General features: G+C 39.0%; 1 long non-coding RNA gene across 2 annotated transcripts in view; it reads left to right on the top strand.

Annotated features, from left to right (window-relative positions):
- The window catches only part of LOC106629198 (uncharacterized), a 46,852-nt gene that overhangs the window by 9,072 nt on the left and 19,356 nt on the right, over window positions 1-18,424 (top strand). For both annotated transcript variants that reach the window (XR_012581367.1, XR_012581368.1), the window contains exons 3-7: window positions 7,295-7,468; window positions 9,704-9,775; window positions 10,813-10,990; window positions 13,576-13,723; window positions 15,453-15,549. This is a non-coding gene — a long non-coding RNA (uncharacterized LOC106629198). The remainder of the gene's footprint in view (window positions 1-7,294; window positions 7,469-9,703; window positions 9,776-10,812; window positions 10,991-13,575; window positions 13,724-15,452; window positions 15,550-18,424) is intronic.

Raw genomic sequence — 18,424 nt, 5'->3', positions numbered from 1 at the left:
TAATGGCCCAATTATTTATGGGTACATTAGCTCTACCTTGAGGCTTGAGAACAACTTGTAAAGGAAATCCTTCCTGAAGCTGCAAATGAATGCTTGACTGATGGCAGCTTTGGTTCTGAGCGTGGGCTGTCGCAGGATGGCAGCGCTGCAGGCAGTGCGCATACACACACACACACACACACCCCTCCTCAGACACCACGTGTTCTTAGGGGCCACTTTACCCCAGCTTTGGGCTGGAACACTTCTGTACAATTTGGATCTTTAAGTAGTATTAGACTTTTTTTTTTTTTTTTTTGTGTCTGAACATGGCTCAGTCTAGAAATTATTCTTAATTCCTTGCCTGTAACTTAATTTTCATGCATACTGGGCAGATCTAGATTTGCATAAACATGAATTTCAGTTATAGGCTAAAATTGTCTCATACAATGCACCAAAACTTAATATAGGTGCAGAACAGAGATTGTGAAGTTTTTGTGAGATTTCCCTCCCACTGACTTATGAGTGCAGTGACCTCTGTGAAATGATCTTGACTTTCTTCTTGAGGATGAGAGAGATTGTGAAGAACACACTTGAGTCTACAAATATTTTTCCATAAGATTCAAGTCCACTGGATGAATTTCAAATTTTGTCCTGTAAGGTAAGGGCTTTAGACCTCTTACTAGCACTAGGCATAAATTGTGAATTGTAATAGTTTCAGAAAAATTAAATTTATTTCTAAATTGTATTTAAGAGGTGAAAAGACCCACAGATCTTTTACCAATAGGTTTCCTGACAAAGGAATTTTCTTCTTGACCATCAGAACCAACAGCTTGACAAAAAGCATCCTAAATACCACATTTGTTCCACCATATCTACAGAGACTGTAAGAAAAATAGGCTTAACCCAAATATCAGGGATAAAGTCACATTTTGTGACCTGTGGTCATCCCCACAGTTTAGGACTGCCTGTTGAACTGAAGTTTGAGAAGTTCTTTCCAGAACTGAGATGAGATGAGATGAGATAGTGGTGGGCATTTTTACATTAGGTAATTTTAGTATTAAAATTATTACTTAGAGTGCTTATTCTCTCTGAAGAGTGCTGGAAGAGGACTGTGTGATGAATAAAAAGCTTAGGCAAAGCTGATAAATTAAAAATAAAACCTGGCTTTAGAATTTGCTCAGAGGAGCTTGTTAATCTTTAAAATTTCCCAAAATTAAGTATGAAATTATTGGTAATGTCTGGCATCCTTTATAGGAATGTAATTCAGATGCACTCACCAAAAGAGCTCACATCATTAGCGGGGTGATTGTGTCACCTTCTGTTGAAATATTCCACACCATTGGTGTTTCTTGGCAGACTGACATGTTTTCACTTGACATTGCTGTAACCTCTGGGAAAGAAAGCCCTACCTTTCTGTGAATAATTCATTAGTGAGCCATCATACTGAAGTATTCCCTTCTTTTGAGGGAGCAGGGGAGGGATACCAAAGCTACTTACTTTTGGTTTGGGTTTTTTTGTTTTTTGCTTTTTTAAATGCTACCTTGCAGTCTTAACACTTCTGAAGTATTCTTCCATAGGCACCTTCTCTCCTAACATAGAGCGAACTCTCAGTTCTGATCCTTTGGTTTGTGAATTAATCCATATAATTTTTCCAAGGGTTCTGGCTCAGAGCAGTGGAAGGCTGCTGATGCAATGTAACCTTTCTGATAGTGCTGGGTGGTCTGGAACTGGACAATAATGCCAGTAAATAAAACTGCCAGAAATTCAGCTAAGAAGCATGGCTGGCTGAATTTAGTAAAATGTTTAGTAAAATGTGCTAAAATATGTTTGAAGTGACTGTGTAGGCTTCCATTGCCAGCAGTGAGCATGCAGGACACACAGAACACTCCTGGCAGAGCCAGGGGAAGGAGCCCTTTTGTGTTTGAGCAGAGAATGGAGGGTTCAGTGTCCACAGGCATGTTTGAAGCACTGGGGAAGATGTTTACATGGAGTCGGTTTGTCTGACTTTTGAAGTGTAAAAAGTCTGTATCTTCACTTCACCTGGATAATGGTCCTATTGCTAGCAATGATTTTAAGAAACAAGGTGAAACAGAAGACCCAGTAGAGCTTTTTTAAAAATTTATGTTAGATAAGCCTTTTTTTAGGTAGCCTGTTTGAAGGTTCTACCAATGACTTTTTTTCCCTAAAATTGTATCAGTAGCAAGTGTTCACTTTGTTCTTTACTTTTTCACTTGTAGTATGTATTTTTTCATGTCTGCTGGAAAATCTTGACTCTCAGTTTAAAGCATGTTCTTGATAACAGACAGGCAAAGCTGGATGAGCTGTTCCTCTATTCTTATGTGCAATATCTTGGGTATTTGAAGGGCTCTTTAGTGATCCCTTCCTCTAAGAAGCTCAAACAATTCCTGGTCTTTTATTAATCTGTCAGAGCAGGGGTTGCTTCTGAATTTATCTTAGTATTTCTGTCTGAAACAGCTGTGCAGCCTATGCTTCAAATTGCCAGCATTAAATCAACATAGTTTTCCTCCTCATTCTTCATCAATTTGTCATATAGATAAGCCCACTACCTGCACTAGCAATCTTCCATTATCCACTGTTCTTGCTGGTTTCTTCCATATACTCCCATCAACACCCACAGAGACTTTTTAGCCTCAGATATATTCTGTCTTTCTCTCTCTAGGTTTTTTAACTCCACTGCATAAGACAGTGTCTACAGATAGCTAATGACTCTAAAATTGAGCATGACATATGACTTACTTTGCCAGTGATATAGCTAGGTGATTTGGACTTTAATATCTTGAGGTAGTATAAAGGAAATTAAAAAAAATTATAAAGCTGATAAAAAGAAAAAATATCACAAGAAAAAGGCTTGTTGATGGTTTTTGTTATTTATGTAAACTCTAACATCCAAATTTCTTTTCTAATTGCTGAAACTGTATGCACTGAAAATGTATACATTTGAGGAATATAAAAAGAATATACTGTACCCTCCATTATGCACTGTGCAGAAAGTGTCCTTCATGATCAGATTTCTACCCCCTGAAATTTAATCTTCATTCAGATTCTTCTTTTTTCATTTATTTGCCTGTCTTTAAGTGTGCTTTTGTGACATCTGGATATGTAACCTCCATAACTAAGATGTGCTTATTTGCATTGTAAAAGAGTAAAGTGTTTCCAGTGCCAGTTTTATAATGAATACTATATTTAAAAGATCATGCCTCATTTTTCTGTGTGCTGTGTCGGCAGCAGTGTTGTAGTCTGTCCTGATATTTCACTGTATAAATTAGACAGCCAAGGAAGGGAGAAGGAGAGCAGCAGATACAGATTGAGTGACCTGTTCCATATCACAACACACGAGTTTGACAGCATGAGAAGCAGATTCCTAGCCCAGCCTACTAAATAAGGAGTCATCAGAAATGTAGTCCTGATTATTAGAAGGAGGTGAGGAGTTTGGAATTGTCTTGAATTTTATTTTTGTCCTTTTTGTGCCTCTCTACCAAAATAATTATAACTATATACAATTACAACTGTTATAACTATATACTACTTATTACAGTGGCTGTTGTAAACCTCTTTGAAATTTTTTCAGAAGCTACTGCTTCCAGTTGTCATTCTGTGATGTTTTGCTAAAATAAAAAAAAATTACTTTTTTCATAGAAAGAAAGACATTTCAATGGTTTCTGGTTTTCCTTCATTAGAGCTCAAGAACAAGTTGAAAAGGGGCATATGTTTTTCAATGTGTAACTTCCATGTATAAACATACTGGATGCTAAAAAAAGAACTGATAGACTTTATAAAAAGGAATAGATCTATTTGTATGGAGAAGGATTAGCAAAATAATCTAAGCACCTGAAGAAATAAACAATTAAGAATAGAAAAAATGGAGACTCCTTTTGGCAAGGTGTTTGCAAATAAATACTTTAAAGGAGGTGAATCCTGTTTCAAATCAGAGCAAAGCTGCTGGTTCCCTTTGCTTCCCTGTGGCTGCTGCAGGTGCCCCAGGCTTTTTCCTCCAGAGCAGCTGTGCTCCACTGACACAAATGGCACTTCCTGGGGACTACATCTTTAGTTACTGGTGCATCACAATGTGCAATAGGATATTTCAGTCATGCTTTCAAATGGCTGCTAAAACACAGCACTGCATAAGCAAATCACAACTGCATGCTTGCAGATAGAGGTGCCAGTGACACAGCTACCTATGTGTATTTCCCTTCAAAGAGGAGCTACTAGAAAAATTGTAGGGCAGCAAGGAAGTGTGTGAAAAAACCAGATGCTTAGTGATGTAGTCTTACTGCTGCCTGTCTTCCCATCTCCCTCCCAGCTTACTCTTTCAGCTCATGATCTCCAAAATACTGTGTTTTCATAGCTCAACTTATTTTTTGCCTCACATCACAGAAAATGCCTAATGATGTCAAATATGGAAAAGCTGATTCAAAGTATGCCTATGTCTTCAGAAAGGTCCCAGTTTTTACCTGCACAAAGTAAACATTTTGCTTAGGAGAGTGCAATATGATGTGCATTAACAGGATGCTTTGCCTATTCCCTAACAAAGATCTCTTAATTTAGAATTTGTGCATTAAAGCAGGGGTAAACCCAAATAAAGATTGTAAAGTTCACAGCCTGTTCTGCAGGATAGACATTAATAGGATAAAGTCAAAAGTTAATCAGTGTTGAGGAATTGTAGCATAATGTTCCTTTCTCTGTCCTAGTATCCCACAGTAAATACTAAAAAGGAATCACATTTAAGTTGACTTTGGTGCAGCATGTGTTCCTGGCTTCTCAGGACCTCATCCAGGACATGCAAAATTTATCTGCCAAGGAGTTTGCAGCTGTGGAGGTTCTTGATCTCAAAAGTGGTGCAGGAATCTTCACCTTGCTCTAAGGGCTCGTGTGTCAGGGTGGGATGCTGTTGAGTGAAGGTATTGAGATATCCAGTAAAGAATAACGTACACTTGGGGCAAGTAAACAGGGATTTAAAAGTTCTTCTGAGTGCTTAGAAACTGAGCCCCGCAACAGCCAGCAGCATCTGGTCCCAGGCTTTTTTATTTTCATAGCTTCATGCTTTGGTCATTAGCTTATTCTGCCCTTAAATACAGTTTGCAGCTTGTCAGGTTTTTCATTTCAGGAGTTAAGCTTGTCATCCTGGATCCATGAAGTTGTATCTCTGATATGAACAGGAGACTAGTAACACTTCAAACACCAGCATGTATTTCAGGCAGACCCTGTATACTCATAAAATGTTAGAATTTAGGGTCTTTCCAATGACAGCCATGACTGCTTTGTTTAATGTCAGGCTTCTGAAAGATCCTTTCCTAGCCAATGCTGTTTACCTCTCTGTCCCTTAAAGAGAAAGGAGACACAGATCTTGAATTTGAGTTACTCTCTCCAGCTGGAAATGTAGTATAGTACATTCTTTGCTGTATTTATTACAGAATATGTGGTACCTGCTTGAGTGTACCAAAACCACATACTTGAATTGCTTTTTTAGAAAATTGTTCATGACATTTGCCCAATGATTTACACTCAAAGCTTATTATTGCAACAGAATTTCAGTCCCATCTTGCATTCTCTACTATTTATTTTGTCATCAGAACTGTTAAAATTCATAATAAGTGATTTGGCACTCTGTTAGGCAGTTTATTTGGGAACAATTATGGTTATCTCCTAGATATTTCTATCATATTTTTTTGAAACACAGCATTTGTCTCTACAGTACTTGAAAAAATAGTGATTGAAATCTGAACTGTATGCTACCATGATAGACAGTATATCCTGGTTTTGTTTTCTGCTTGGGAAGGAATCAGATTTCAGCTCAAATGGTCATGGTTGTCCCTCTGTGTTTTGTTTCTGGTAGGTTGTTCTACAAACCTGCAGATTAATGATACAGAACAAAAGCCTCCTGAATACATCCTAAATGTTTTCACATGTATATATTTTATAGATATGTAGATTTGCCAGCATAGACTATTTGTAATTTCAGGGTTTTTAGTTGCCTTATAGTTTGGATAAGATTTTTGTGTGTCAGAAAAGAAATGTCTGTCTTTATCATCAGCTGATTTTTTGCAGTAGTGTAAGGCAATTATAAATATGTCTGGTAAAAATAGTCTCCTTTGATTCTTTAGTAGGTGTTGCTTAAATTCATCAGTCTCTTTATATATGTATGTGAATTCAAAGACTGAAGATCGATATGTTTGGGAAACTTAAGAGCTGCTGGAAAGGGGACAGTGGACAGTTACTCAGATTCAGCATAAGTGAGACTGGAGATGCAAACAACTGCATTTAATATTGATAGCGGTACCTAATTTTCTTCTGATGATTTGTGCCATTTCAAAAACATGATTTTAAGGGTGAAGCTTTCTGTGGAGCTTTCAAAATTTTATATTTCACGTTTCTGAAATAATCAAATTACATCTTCTTATACATAACTAGAGAGACTGAGGTGCTTTTCACATGCAGTATTGCACTTAGCACAAAAACAAATGCTAATGTGACTATCAGTACAGGACCAAACTTTATCTGAGATCTGGGGTGTTGCCATGGCAATTCCAATTGTTGGAAAAAAATTCTCTTTTGTGCTTCATTCTGACATTAGATTGCAAAATGATGATTATGAAGAAACATACAACCCAAAAGGAGGGTGTGGGGGGGAAATCTCTTCTTGAAGATATAAAACATACTTTCTATCACATTTACTTTTTCTGAAACGGAGTGTGTGCCCAGATTGTTACAAGCTGTATTTTTTGCAGATTCAGATATATTGTTATTTCTCAAGCTGCCATAATAATACTCAATGTTATTTCTCCCAAATGTAATAATCAGCATAATAAGGAACTCAGAGACATATATCCCATTTCCTATGCAAAATATCAGCTTCTAGTGTATGTTATACTGCTGTTGTGGCCCTTTTGCTTTTAACAATACTGCCTATGTTAGTTGAAGCATATCTAAAATACAGACCTCGCTTAAGGTATTTATATAAATCAGCTCTATAATCTATGTATAATAGAATAGCTCATACTAGCCAATAGATCAGTCATTTCTGTTTAGTTATAAAATTGTTTTTCTACCAATACATCTCACTGTGAGAAAATTGATATGGCTATTACCTGTTCCTTGCTAAATCAATACACAACAAGCTTTAAATAAATCAATAAATAAATAAATACACACTCCTACGCCACCCCCCAAAACACCCCACCAGCCAAACAACAAAACCACACAATACTTCCTAAAAAGAAGCAAATGAAGGAGTGCAGTTAAAATGTGGTTTGCAGTGCAATTCATGCTGAAGTTTATTGTGCATTCTTTTATGTAGGAAATGTGCAAAATGGGAAACGTTTCCAGAAGAGAACTAATTCTTGCAGTGCTGCATTGCTGCTTTATAAATAAATCATTGTCCTTTCTCTATTGATCACTGGAACAGTCCAGTCGAAGAATGCTGACTTAGTGCAGCCCTTCGCAGGATGGCTGGATTGAGAGGAAAAGCCGGGTAAGTGGGACCCAGCAGCAGGGAATTGGGAAAATCCCAGACTGGTTAGAGATCAGGTTTGGTGCATGAAATCCTTGACTTGTCTTTTACCTCCAAAAAAACTGGAAAAAGCAGCTGATTTCTACAAGATATTCTGACTTTCCATAATGTCATTGATCAGGAGAAATTAAATATAAGATGATACTAGTTGTAATAAGTGGATGATGCTGAAAATCCGTGTTTAATGTATTGTGATATATATATTTTTTGAGAACACACAAAAAAAAGGACATTCCAAATTTATTTAATGATCTCAATTATGATATTTATTTGTTAAGAAATAAGGGCTCAAATCTGCCAGAAATATGTTTGAGTTTATAGACTCTCAAAAATAGTACTGCATTCCTGTAAGTTGAGGTGGAATCTGAATTTTATTTGGTTATGACAGATAACCAAGATCACAGCTTGCCAGTCTGACAATTGAATGATGTCTGATGTTTCAGGACTTCTGGTATCAAGCCCCAAGGCTTTTCTGGGAATAGGAGTAGCCTGTTACAATGAGGAGTGAGAAATACTATTTGGGTTTGCATGTCTGACCAATAAGATCAGTATTGGATCTCAGAGGCATATACTTTTTAAAACACGGCTTTCACTGATGCCTGTGGTTGTCATCTATAGCAAGAGTGTATACTCACAATGTTTTTTATCCAGAACATACAGCTAGTTCTAGAATTTAAAGTTCCTATTTTTCATAAAATGAGATTTACTGGTAAATGCAGCGCTCAGCTGATGGCAAGTTAGTCAGGGTCATGGTGATGCATTGCTTTTAGGACACATTGTCATCACATCATTCTTTCTCTGTTTCGCATTAATTACAGATACTTCCAGGATGCAGGTCTGTAAAATGTAATTATTTATTCCAGTGGGTGTTTTATCTCTAGAGCTGCAATCAGAGGCAGCACATGCTGCTGTATGCTCACCGGGGTGCCGTTGGGTGGCTCACAGGAAGCAGAGGGGCTTGCAGAAGCTTTCCCGGCTGCAGCCGAGGCGCGGGCACGGAGCAGAGTAGCTCCGTGCGGGGATGCAGGGGCGGCTCTGGGCTGCGCGCTGCTGCCGCGGGGCCGCCGCATCCGCTCCCTGCTCAACGCCCAGTTGATAGCAACAGTTCTCCCAACTTGAAAGATAAACCTGGACCAAATGGGCTACAGGGAACAATTCTGGAGGTACAGGAAGAGACTACATGTGTCGGTGTTGCTAGCGTGGCAGAAAGCACCTGGCACAGCCCTAGTGTCCATTGGACTGGCAGTGGATGGGCTTTCCCTTTCCTCTCCCAATGTCCAAGTATCAATCGGTTCGTGCCTTCTGCTAGGATGCTAAAGGGCCTGTAATTAACATGAGCATAATAATCCATATAGTATTTCGTTATAACGAAATAACGCGATCTATTAAACAAACAAAAACCCCGGTGGTGTTTATCATTACTCCTGCGTTTGACCGTCTCCCTCTTCCAGCTGGAGCGGAGCCTGGCCGCTGGCCACTAGATGCCACTGTTGTATAAGGACATGTCGGGCGTAATGCCTTAGACAATGAGTAATTTACTTAGAGAACATGTATGTGTATAATTAGGAGTCATCAATGTCTTTCTTTTAAAATAAAATAAGTTTACCATATCTAATTAGATATTTCTTATAAGATGGATTTCATTCTAATTGGGTAAAGCTATGCTGCTGGTTTAAAATACAGCAAAGGATGTATTTGTATTCACTTTCACAGTTTCCATATTTTTTTAGTCCTTGCAATAAATGTATCTGATTACACCTTTTAAATCGATGTTCTCTCAAACTGGTATGACATAAATGATTGTTCTGTCATTGTGATTTTACTGCCATTGTTTTCAGCGTGTGAGGTTTTCTAGTGATATCTCTCTTAATCTCATTCTGCCTTTCCCTGTCCTCCTGATTGTGATCTTAGATCTGCATATTCTTTCTATCCAAACTGAAGTAATCTATTTAAAGAGCCAACAGTGGCCACCACGGATCACTCTGGCTTGACCATGACAGCACAGGCTTTCCAGCAGCAGAGAGCTCAGTAATCCACAGCTAATGAGCCAGAGCTCCAAAATGTCCGTTGTGCAAGGAGCTTCTTTAAAAGCTCAGATTTCCTGTAGCTGAGTGTTGACAATGGAAGTCTAGATTTTTCAGATGTTGGACTGTATCCAGCCTAGGTAAAATTCAAATTCAATGCTTTTTTTTGCAGGGAAAATACATGCCTTAAAGCTTCAATATGAATTCAGATGGCAGTGGCTAGTCAGTGTGACACCCAGTGTGGGTGAGGCTTGCACCCCTTCCCAAAGCAGTTTCATTAATGCCTGAATTCTCTTCACCAACCTGAGTTCTGGGTTTTCCCACCAAAATTCTGTGTTGCATGCTGACGTCAGAACTTTGCTGGTTTTACAGTTCTTTCAGATCTGTGGGAGTTTTGGTGTGGATGATCTTCCTCAGATCAGCTCTAGTGGCACAAGGCTGCAACACTGACCACTTCCACCTTATGAGTGCTCCCATCTGCCTAGTCCTACCTGTCTGGCATGTGAGCCACTCCTATGTTTCCCAATTATGACTAGAACTTGTCTATTCAATCTTGATGGCATCTTTCAAATTACTTTGAATTATCTCCTGAAAGAAGCTACGCCTGCAACAAAACAGTGGCAAAGTGATTTTAGAGTAATTTTCAGATTGTGGTTTATAACTGTGTTGTACCTCAGAAATAGCTTGTCCCAGTGGGCATGGCTTTCTCTGCTATCCCTATCTCTCATATATCAAATTATGGATTATTATACAAAAGTTGTACCTCTGTCTTATTTATTGAAGTGTTGGTTCACTAAATAAAGGATCTCAACAATGATTTGAGCTGGATGAAAACATGCTTGAAATTTATGTATTTCAGTGAAAGGTTTTCAACAAGCTCTATTTCTGAAGCTAAAGTACTTCAGTTCCCAATGACCAAATTCATTAAAATATAAATTAGCCTAAAGAAACATATGAATCACAATACTATATTTGCATATCATCTATTTGGTGTGCCTCTAACAGTTTCTTCATGTAGACTAACAGCTACTGCAATCTTCACAACCACAGAGTTGAATAAATGACTGTGGGTGAATAAGAAAGCAAAGAGAACAAGGAAGACAATTCTTTCTGCTGAATGGGGAAGAATACTGCAGAATTCTGCAATTGAAATTAAAACCTGTGTTAAACCAGTTTCCTCCACTAAGACATGTCTTAGCTAATCAATTAGCATTGACTGTCTCAGTATTCTAATAATAGGAAAGGATTTAAGGAAATGTCATGTTTCGTTTGTATTTTCAGAACTGTAGATAATTACTGATTACTGCAGAAGAGTGAATATCCTCTAAGAAATAAAGGTGAAGAGGATGGAACGAGAATGTCTTGTCTAAGGGGAGTTAGATGATCCTCCTGCAGTAAGACCTTTGCATCCTCAAAAGGCAGCACCAGAAATTTCTCATAAAGTTTGACCTGTTGTTCTGTAAGTAATATATCCGAGACTCCAATACAGAGTATCTTGTCAGTTCCTTTGAATAAATGAAGCTGAACTGATGCAGCAGCTTGGCTAGTTTCTCTGATCTGTACCCGTTCTCTGCTCTATGCCTTCACATGTATTTCCATGAATTGTTGATACACTTGGCCAGTGAATTTTCTGTGACTTCAAAGCTAAGCCTTTCACTTTGCCTTGTATAAAACATACCCAGAAGCTGGATTCGGAAGAAAATAAGTAGAAGAAAAAAAATATTGATTTTAGATGTTAGGATAATCTAAGAAAAATGGTTCAAAAATAAAAGGGGAGGAGAACCCTGGGTGTTTTTAGTTTTTTTTTAGATTTCTCATTTGTTGCAAATACTTCCCAGAAAATTATTTTGTAGTGAAGTAATTATCTGCATATAAATGTAAACAATAATTGCAAATATTGCATTTGTGACATCCAGAAAGTGCCATAACATTCTTAAGAGATGTTGTTCTACCTCTGTTCTTCATCTTTCCAGGAGAAAGGAGGAAGAAAGGATTGGTTAGTCTTCAAGAATGATGGGCATCAGGTTCATTGTTGGATTTTCTGCAGAGGCTTATGTTTGATATCATAGAGCACAAACTCAATTAGCTCTAATGTAATTTGTTAGCTGTTGTGATGCAACTCAGTGTGTGTCATTGTGCATTGCTCTGATCAAAGAACGTTAGGGTGACAGTCAAAAGAGCCAAATAGTCACAGATTTATGCCCTTTCTAGAAGAGACTAGGACATTTTGAATCTTATAGGAGAATAGACATTTACACTTATAACTTACCTAGAATATCTTTGAAAATATGACCTTTAATATAGTCCCATCTTTCTAAACAGCTGCAGGGTCATCCTAGCATTTCCAGATAAAATTGAAGACAAATAAAATAAGGAACTGCTGTGTTTTCATCAAACTGAGAAAGAATAAATCATAAGATGTGAAAAAAAAAAAAGTTTCATGACTAAAGCTTTTCAAACAATGCAGTTTATTATAATATCCCATTAGTTCTTCAGTCACATGAGAACACAAAGCATGTAGGTAACCTAAGCATGACTATTGCTGCTCTCTAGGAAAATTGTTCAATAATTCACTGACCTCCCATTGCTTAGGTTTTCTGCCTAAAATATAATCCTCCGTTTTCTTGATAGTGTCAATGTTTTTGTAAGTGGAAGAATTTTTAATATTCAACTTGGTAGCATTTGAAATCATCTTGAAATAGAAAATTTTATGAGAGTTTTATAAACTTCATTTAAACTGAATCCTAGGAAATGTGGAAAAAAAGTATTGCAGATGAGTAATTTTTAAGGAATTGGGAGGAAGAGACACCATTATGTAAAGGAATGTTTAGTATCAAAGCATATAAATAGCTTTAGCTGACAGCAGAACAATAACTTCAAAAGTTAACAAATCATTCTCAAATTTTGATAGAAAAGGAAGTTAGAAAAAGAAAGCTAGATTTATACCATTCTGAAGATAAGAAAGGCTGTTTTAATTGTGATTTTTAAGGATTTTTCAGACATGCTCAACTTTTGATTTCAGTGTTTTTAATCCTGATTTGCACTAATAAAAACTAGGTGCAAATGAGTGCTGATGAGTCTGTATTGAAGTTAAACGAATAGTTGAAAATGTCTATGAATATTCATTTAAATTCAAAAATTAACTCCAAATTGATCATGCCTATGACTTTGTGAATTTGCTTTCTACGAGCATACTTGCACTTGAAATTACCTTTCATGAATATTTGAAAAAGCAAATTTTCAATTAGATATTTCATATACTTGCAGAAAATAATTTTTCAGTGATATATTTAATTGTGAGATTTGGATTTTACATCATGCTGCCTGATATTTGTGATCTGTTCTGTGGGACTGTGTATTTGAAGGCCTCCAGGAAGGCTTTAGTTGGATGGAACACTTTGGAAAACCTTTACCTTGTGAATTACCGTATCCATCAAGAAGCAGAAACAAATGAGAATAAACAATAAAATAAGAAATACTGCAGATTTCCAATTTCCATTTGAGGATTTTTAAAAAAAATATATTGAACTTTGTACTTCAGCATGAAGTGAATCTTAGAGGCCAATTTCTCCTCATTTGTGCTGTCAGGCCATGGTCATGGCCAAGTTCAGTGACTATGTCCAAGCAGAATAACTTTAAGGAAGTGGTTGTTTGGATATTAACCATTGAAGATAAGAGTCATGATAAATTGCAATGGCTGATAGTTTGGGGTAGCTTAGAAAAAGTGGTATACATGCAGTGACTGTCACTGGAGATCCAACATGGGATGTGTAGTTTCAATTAGAAGCTGACTTCACAAAAGAAGTCCTAGATCTAATAAGGTGTTTGTATAGAGCTGTTCTCATGGTATATCCAGTTTAAACATTATCTAGAGCCCGGTGACTTGCAGGAAGAACTGAAGGTGAAAATAATATTCTTACTAAGGGGCACAAGAGAAATTATTGTTTGGCAAGTCTTCCATATCAGGAGGAGAAACCAACACCAGCAAGTGAGAGGAGAGGATGGGGTGTGGGCCTGTTGGCACAGGTATTTTTGTGTTCCTAGGAAGAAGGAGAAGCCGGAAGGATGCTTGACCCCTCCATGGATGCAGTAGGATCAGTTCTGGCCAGAGCTGTGATGTGTGGGGAGGCTCAGAGGAGACGCTGCTGGCAGCCTGCAGGTGACCACGGGACCCCATGGGCCAGCCAGGAAGGTGAGCTCACCCAGCTCAAACAAGGGCAAGGGGTGCTCAGGGGGAGCAGCCTGAGCAAGGCTTGCACCTGGCCTTAGCAGCCCCTGTGCTGCCAATCTCACTGGGGAGGAGAGGTCCTTATCGATAACGGCACTCTAAGAATGCAGTTTTAAATTTCAGTTTAGTTTTTATTTTGTGGCTTCATCCATTGTCGTGCACAGGAGTGTAATCACTTATTTTGCTGGGCTAAATGTGTCCTGGTTTCATCTTTCACCTTGGCAGCTGAACAGAGTATTCCCAATGGCTGATTCAATGCACTTTTTTACTGGTGGAGAAAGGAAATAGACACACACAAGTGTTCCCTCAGAGCAGGGGAGTGGCTTCCCACCTAGTTGCTGGAGCCAGCTTGGGGCAGGTAAGGCAGTGCTGGGTCAGTCTCCCTCATCAGGCACAGCCAGTGCCTCCAACAAGCAGCAGGGGAGGGAGAGATTGTTTATGATGCATAAGGTACCATAAGAGATACCGTACAACTCAAAAGAAATTGAATCAGGTTCTGAAACTGAGACAAACAAATTTTTCAGCATGACCAGCCTTGGCTTCCCAGGATATTGAGTACCTTGAATTCCATGTTCAAATATTTTGCAAGCTAAAATACTGTTTATTGCAAGAAATTTGTGAGTAATTTAAAGCCAGGAATTATTTGGTGAAATTTCTCAGTGATTTTTAGATAATTTAAAAACAAGAAATGTAAGATGAATAAATTATTTTGTTATATTGCATCTTCATCTGTAGTTTGAATAGTGAGAGAGAAATCCGGCCCCAGTGCCTAGAAGTCATACTCAAGGATTGGATTTCCTGTGTAAAAGCTATACAGTGTGATAACACAGTTGTACTGCATATTCAGTTTTGATATGTAACCTTTTAAATAAATTGGAATACTCTTTGTGCCTATACTGGCACACACACAGAGATCATAAACAATAATTTTGTAAAGGTCACTTCCTCACTAAGCGCTTGAGCTCATGGCAAGAGCAGCATAGGGCTATTAAAGGACCTTTATGCTTCTATTTTTTGGTGTCTGTTAATATTTTTGCAGCTTTGAAGCTCTGTTTAATATAAAGGTTGTGTCCCATGCCATGAGTCTGTCTGTGCAGGCCTGTGCAGTCAGACCCTGGGCTGCCTCCCTGTGCATTTTAGTAGCAAATGCCTGCTGGCCCTAGGATCTGGGGTTACTCGCAGCCTGGAGCAGCATGCCCGAGGCTGGCAGCATCCTTCCTGCTGGGAATGAGGGGGAACACAGCAAGGTCCAAATGGTGGAGGCTTTTGTGTCAGTAGCACCTCAAGACAAGCAGGTATCAGGAACCTGGGCAATACCTGAGTGCCAGCAGTGACTGAGGGATCTGCACAAGGTGAGAGTTACCAGGTGCTTGCCAGGTTCAGCTACATAGCACATTGCTCAGATTTTCCTGCTGTTGCCCTTCTAAGGTGCTAATGAAGTTGTTAGTTGAATAATTTTTTTTTGGTCCAGTGGAAATTCTCCTTGTCTTGCTTGTCTCCAGCAAAATACTTTGTCTCAGAGGAAATGCTTGGAAATTTATAGTCCCTCCAACCAACATTAAAACCACATATATCTGCTGGTCTTCAGAAACAAAAGCACATTTTGTTACAAACTCCCTTTATACTATACCTGTTGGACTGTTCTTTCCTGTGATTGACAACATGGCCTAAATCAATATTCTTTTATTTTCAGATCTCTATTATTTTGAAGAAATCCACATTTGTCCTGCTGACAATGTAGGGAGAGGTTATTCTTCACTGTAGTGGCATCAGAGGAAACTCTTAGGAGGGTAAGTGGAGTCTATCAGGTGTCATTAAAACAGCCCCAAGTGTGTTGTATTTTCTGGGGGGCAGTAGAGCAGGAGGCTGAGATGGTGCATTTTAACTCTGAGATGTTTTCTTTCCACTGCTGCCTGCTGGTGTAAAGCCACTATGACTCACAGAAGGAACAGGATGTTTGTAAGGTTATTGGCCATACACAGAGGGGTTGTAACTGGAAAACACCACAGTGTGCCTGGAGAAAGGATGCTTGACGTTGCAGGCATGGCCTCTCCAGTTGGCAGAGGTTGGTGCTGCTCACACAGGAGGTGGCTCATCCATCTGCTTGTGGGGACACTCCCACACCTGCTCTGGCACAGCTGGAATTGCCCCAGTCCCAGACACAGCACTATGCAAAGCCAGAGCCAGAGCTGGGGAACAGCCCAGGTACCCTTCCAGCTTCTGCTGCCACCATCCGTGCTGCTGTGGTGTTTATTCAATAACCAGAATTTTGTTTAAAATTATTTCACTTCTGTCTCAGTGAGAAACCCTTGAATGTATGATTCAAAGCTTTGATTTTCTCTTCTGTGGAAGACCTGTGCCTAGCACCTGTCTGTGATCTTGGGGAGGTTACATGCACTCAACAACAGAGTTATGTCAGCCTGAAAGTTTAAATCACTCAGATGTCTCTTATCCTGGAAAATTTCTTCACTCATTCTGAGGGCAAGCTGATAAAAATCCATATTTCGTAGATTTAAAGTATCAATGTTGCTAGCTCCTTCTGCATTAATAGATTGTCTATTTTATGGGGTTCGTAATAACTCACTTAAATTTTAACCAATTCGCATTAATGAATTTTAAGGAAGGTCATAACATTATAAAATTATGTATTTGTACTTATTCCACGTCACTCTACAAACTGTAACTGGTTTTTTCTCAAGCTGATGATTGTAGCTAGCCTTTGGCAGCATTTGTCTGACCTTCCCTAACTTCCCCCACTCCCTGAATCAAAAATTTTTGGTAAGATACTACAAAATCTTCACCAAAAAGGGATGGAACTTCAATCTTGTAATAAGAAATAAAAAAGGTAATTTCCCTTATGATTGATAAGCATAATTTGTAAATGAACCTGCTTTATGGAATGGTGAAAAATGATTGGAGCAGTTAAAAATGAATTGAATATGCAGAAAATAGATTCCCTATAAGAAATAGTATAAATTTGTAAATGCAGAATACAAAATTATTTATAGACGTTGAATGAACGAATTAATTTGGCTGACATTACCTTGCATTTACATAGAAACCAGCTTTCACATTTTCCGTGTAGACCATTTTCTATGTTCTGCTGTGACTGAGGGAAAAACAAAACACATGAGTCCTTTAAGGCAAGAGGAAAACATCCCAAAAGTCATTTTAACTGATTCCAAGAGTTGTGCAGCGGGCAGAGATTCAGGGAATGACAAAGGCACATGCAGAGAGGGAGGCAGCAATGCCAGGGAAACAGCTGGTGTCTGAAAAGCCCTGTTTGCTGTTCCCCTTACTGCTCTGCCCGGAGGCTGGGGTGGAGCCCTTTGCTGATCAGGCCAGGCTCCAGCCAGGGTGCTGGGGGATGCTGGTCTGGAACTCGTGGCTTGGGAGGCCCCAGCCAGCCGGGATCGAGTACGGCAAAACCAGGCCCTAACTCCACACTGCCACGGAGAACTGTAAAACCAGCTTCTTGCTTGACCCCATGGGCTCAGTGGGAGTGACTGTACCAAGGAAAGGTCTCTGGGGTGGGCTTGTTTCAGTTCTGCTAGCATGCTAGACATTGCTCCCACGCTACATGGACACATGTGGGCATGTCTGGGTACTTCTGGTTTTTCTATCACAAGTCTCGGAAGCAAAGTTTTAATCCATGGGCCTTTGTTTCTCTAATTCTTTCTGATCACCCCAAAGCTGTACAGCTGGTGAAGGCCAAAGGTATGTGTTTAATGCACCAGTGCTGCAAACAAACCACAGCATGGTTCTGTCATGTCATGTCATAACAGCATCCAGCACATTTCTTGTGCAGGAGGATCTAGATGAACATCTCAGAGGATGCAGCTAAATTGCACAAGCAAAGTCCAGCTCCTGAGCCCCATGGAACATCTTGGAACAGCCACAGGCTGGTACAGAGGCCAGGAATGGTGATAGTCTGATTCCTCCTCTTCCCTCTGCATCCTTTCCCATCTTCTTGGTGACAAGTACAAGAAACACCCATTTATTCTTCCTAGATCAAACCGTAGCTAATCCATAATGAGACATGCTGGTATCCTTTCTTGCTACTCAGGCACATAAAACATTCAGCAAGTTTTTCCAGGCTTAAAAACTCGCTGAGTTGAGCCTTGCATAGTGACATTGTGTGACCAAAAGCAAAGTGCAAAAATGCCTGAAATTCAGGGCCTCAATTTAACTCACTTTTGTTGGGACATTTCAGACAGGATAATGACATATGAATCCAAAAGACAATTTTTGTATAAAGAGAATAATAAATGTTTCCATTTATTATCCTTTTTATTCTTTAATTTCTTCCACAAGCATATAAGAAAAAAAATTAACAACTATGCTGTCCTGTTCTGTTTCAACATTGAAAGTAGTAGCAAACTATTTGAAATTGGCCCTTCACAGTAACTGTGGCCACGGGAAGGAAACGATAATGTCAAGGTATTAGGAAGAGAGAAGCAAAAAAATAGGTTGCCCGTTCTCCTTTCTTTCATCTCTTGCACAGTTTGGCAGAGAGTTCGGGAAGGGGCTTTTCGCCTCTTCAGGGAGAGACATAAACTTGGACCACACATTCTCAAACACTGCCAGCTTGTCATTCAGCTCATGCATTCAAGATGTTGCATATTAATAGCACTCCCTGATGACTGGTGGGTAGGGGTCTCTCCA

The sequence above is a fragment of the Zonotrichia albicollis genome, chromosome 8 (genome assembly GCF_047830755.1).
Source record: "Zonotrichia albicollis isolate bZonAlb1 chromosome 8, bZonAlb1.hap1, whole genome shotgun sequence".
Classification (NCBI taxonomy): Eukaryota; Metazoa; Chordata; class Aves; order Passeriformes; family Passerellidae; genus Zonotrichia; species Zonotrichia albicollis.
This window is presented reverse-complemented; position numbering and strand designations above follow the sequence as displayed.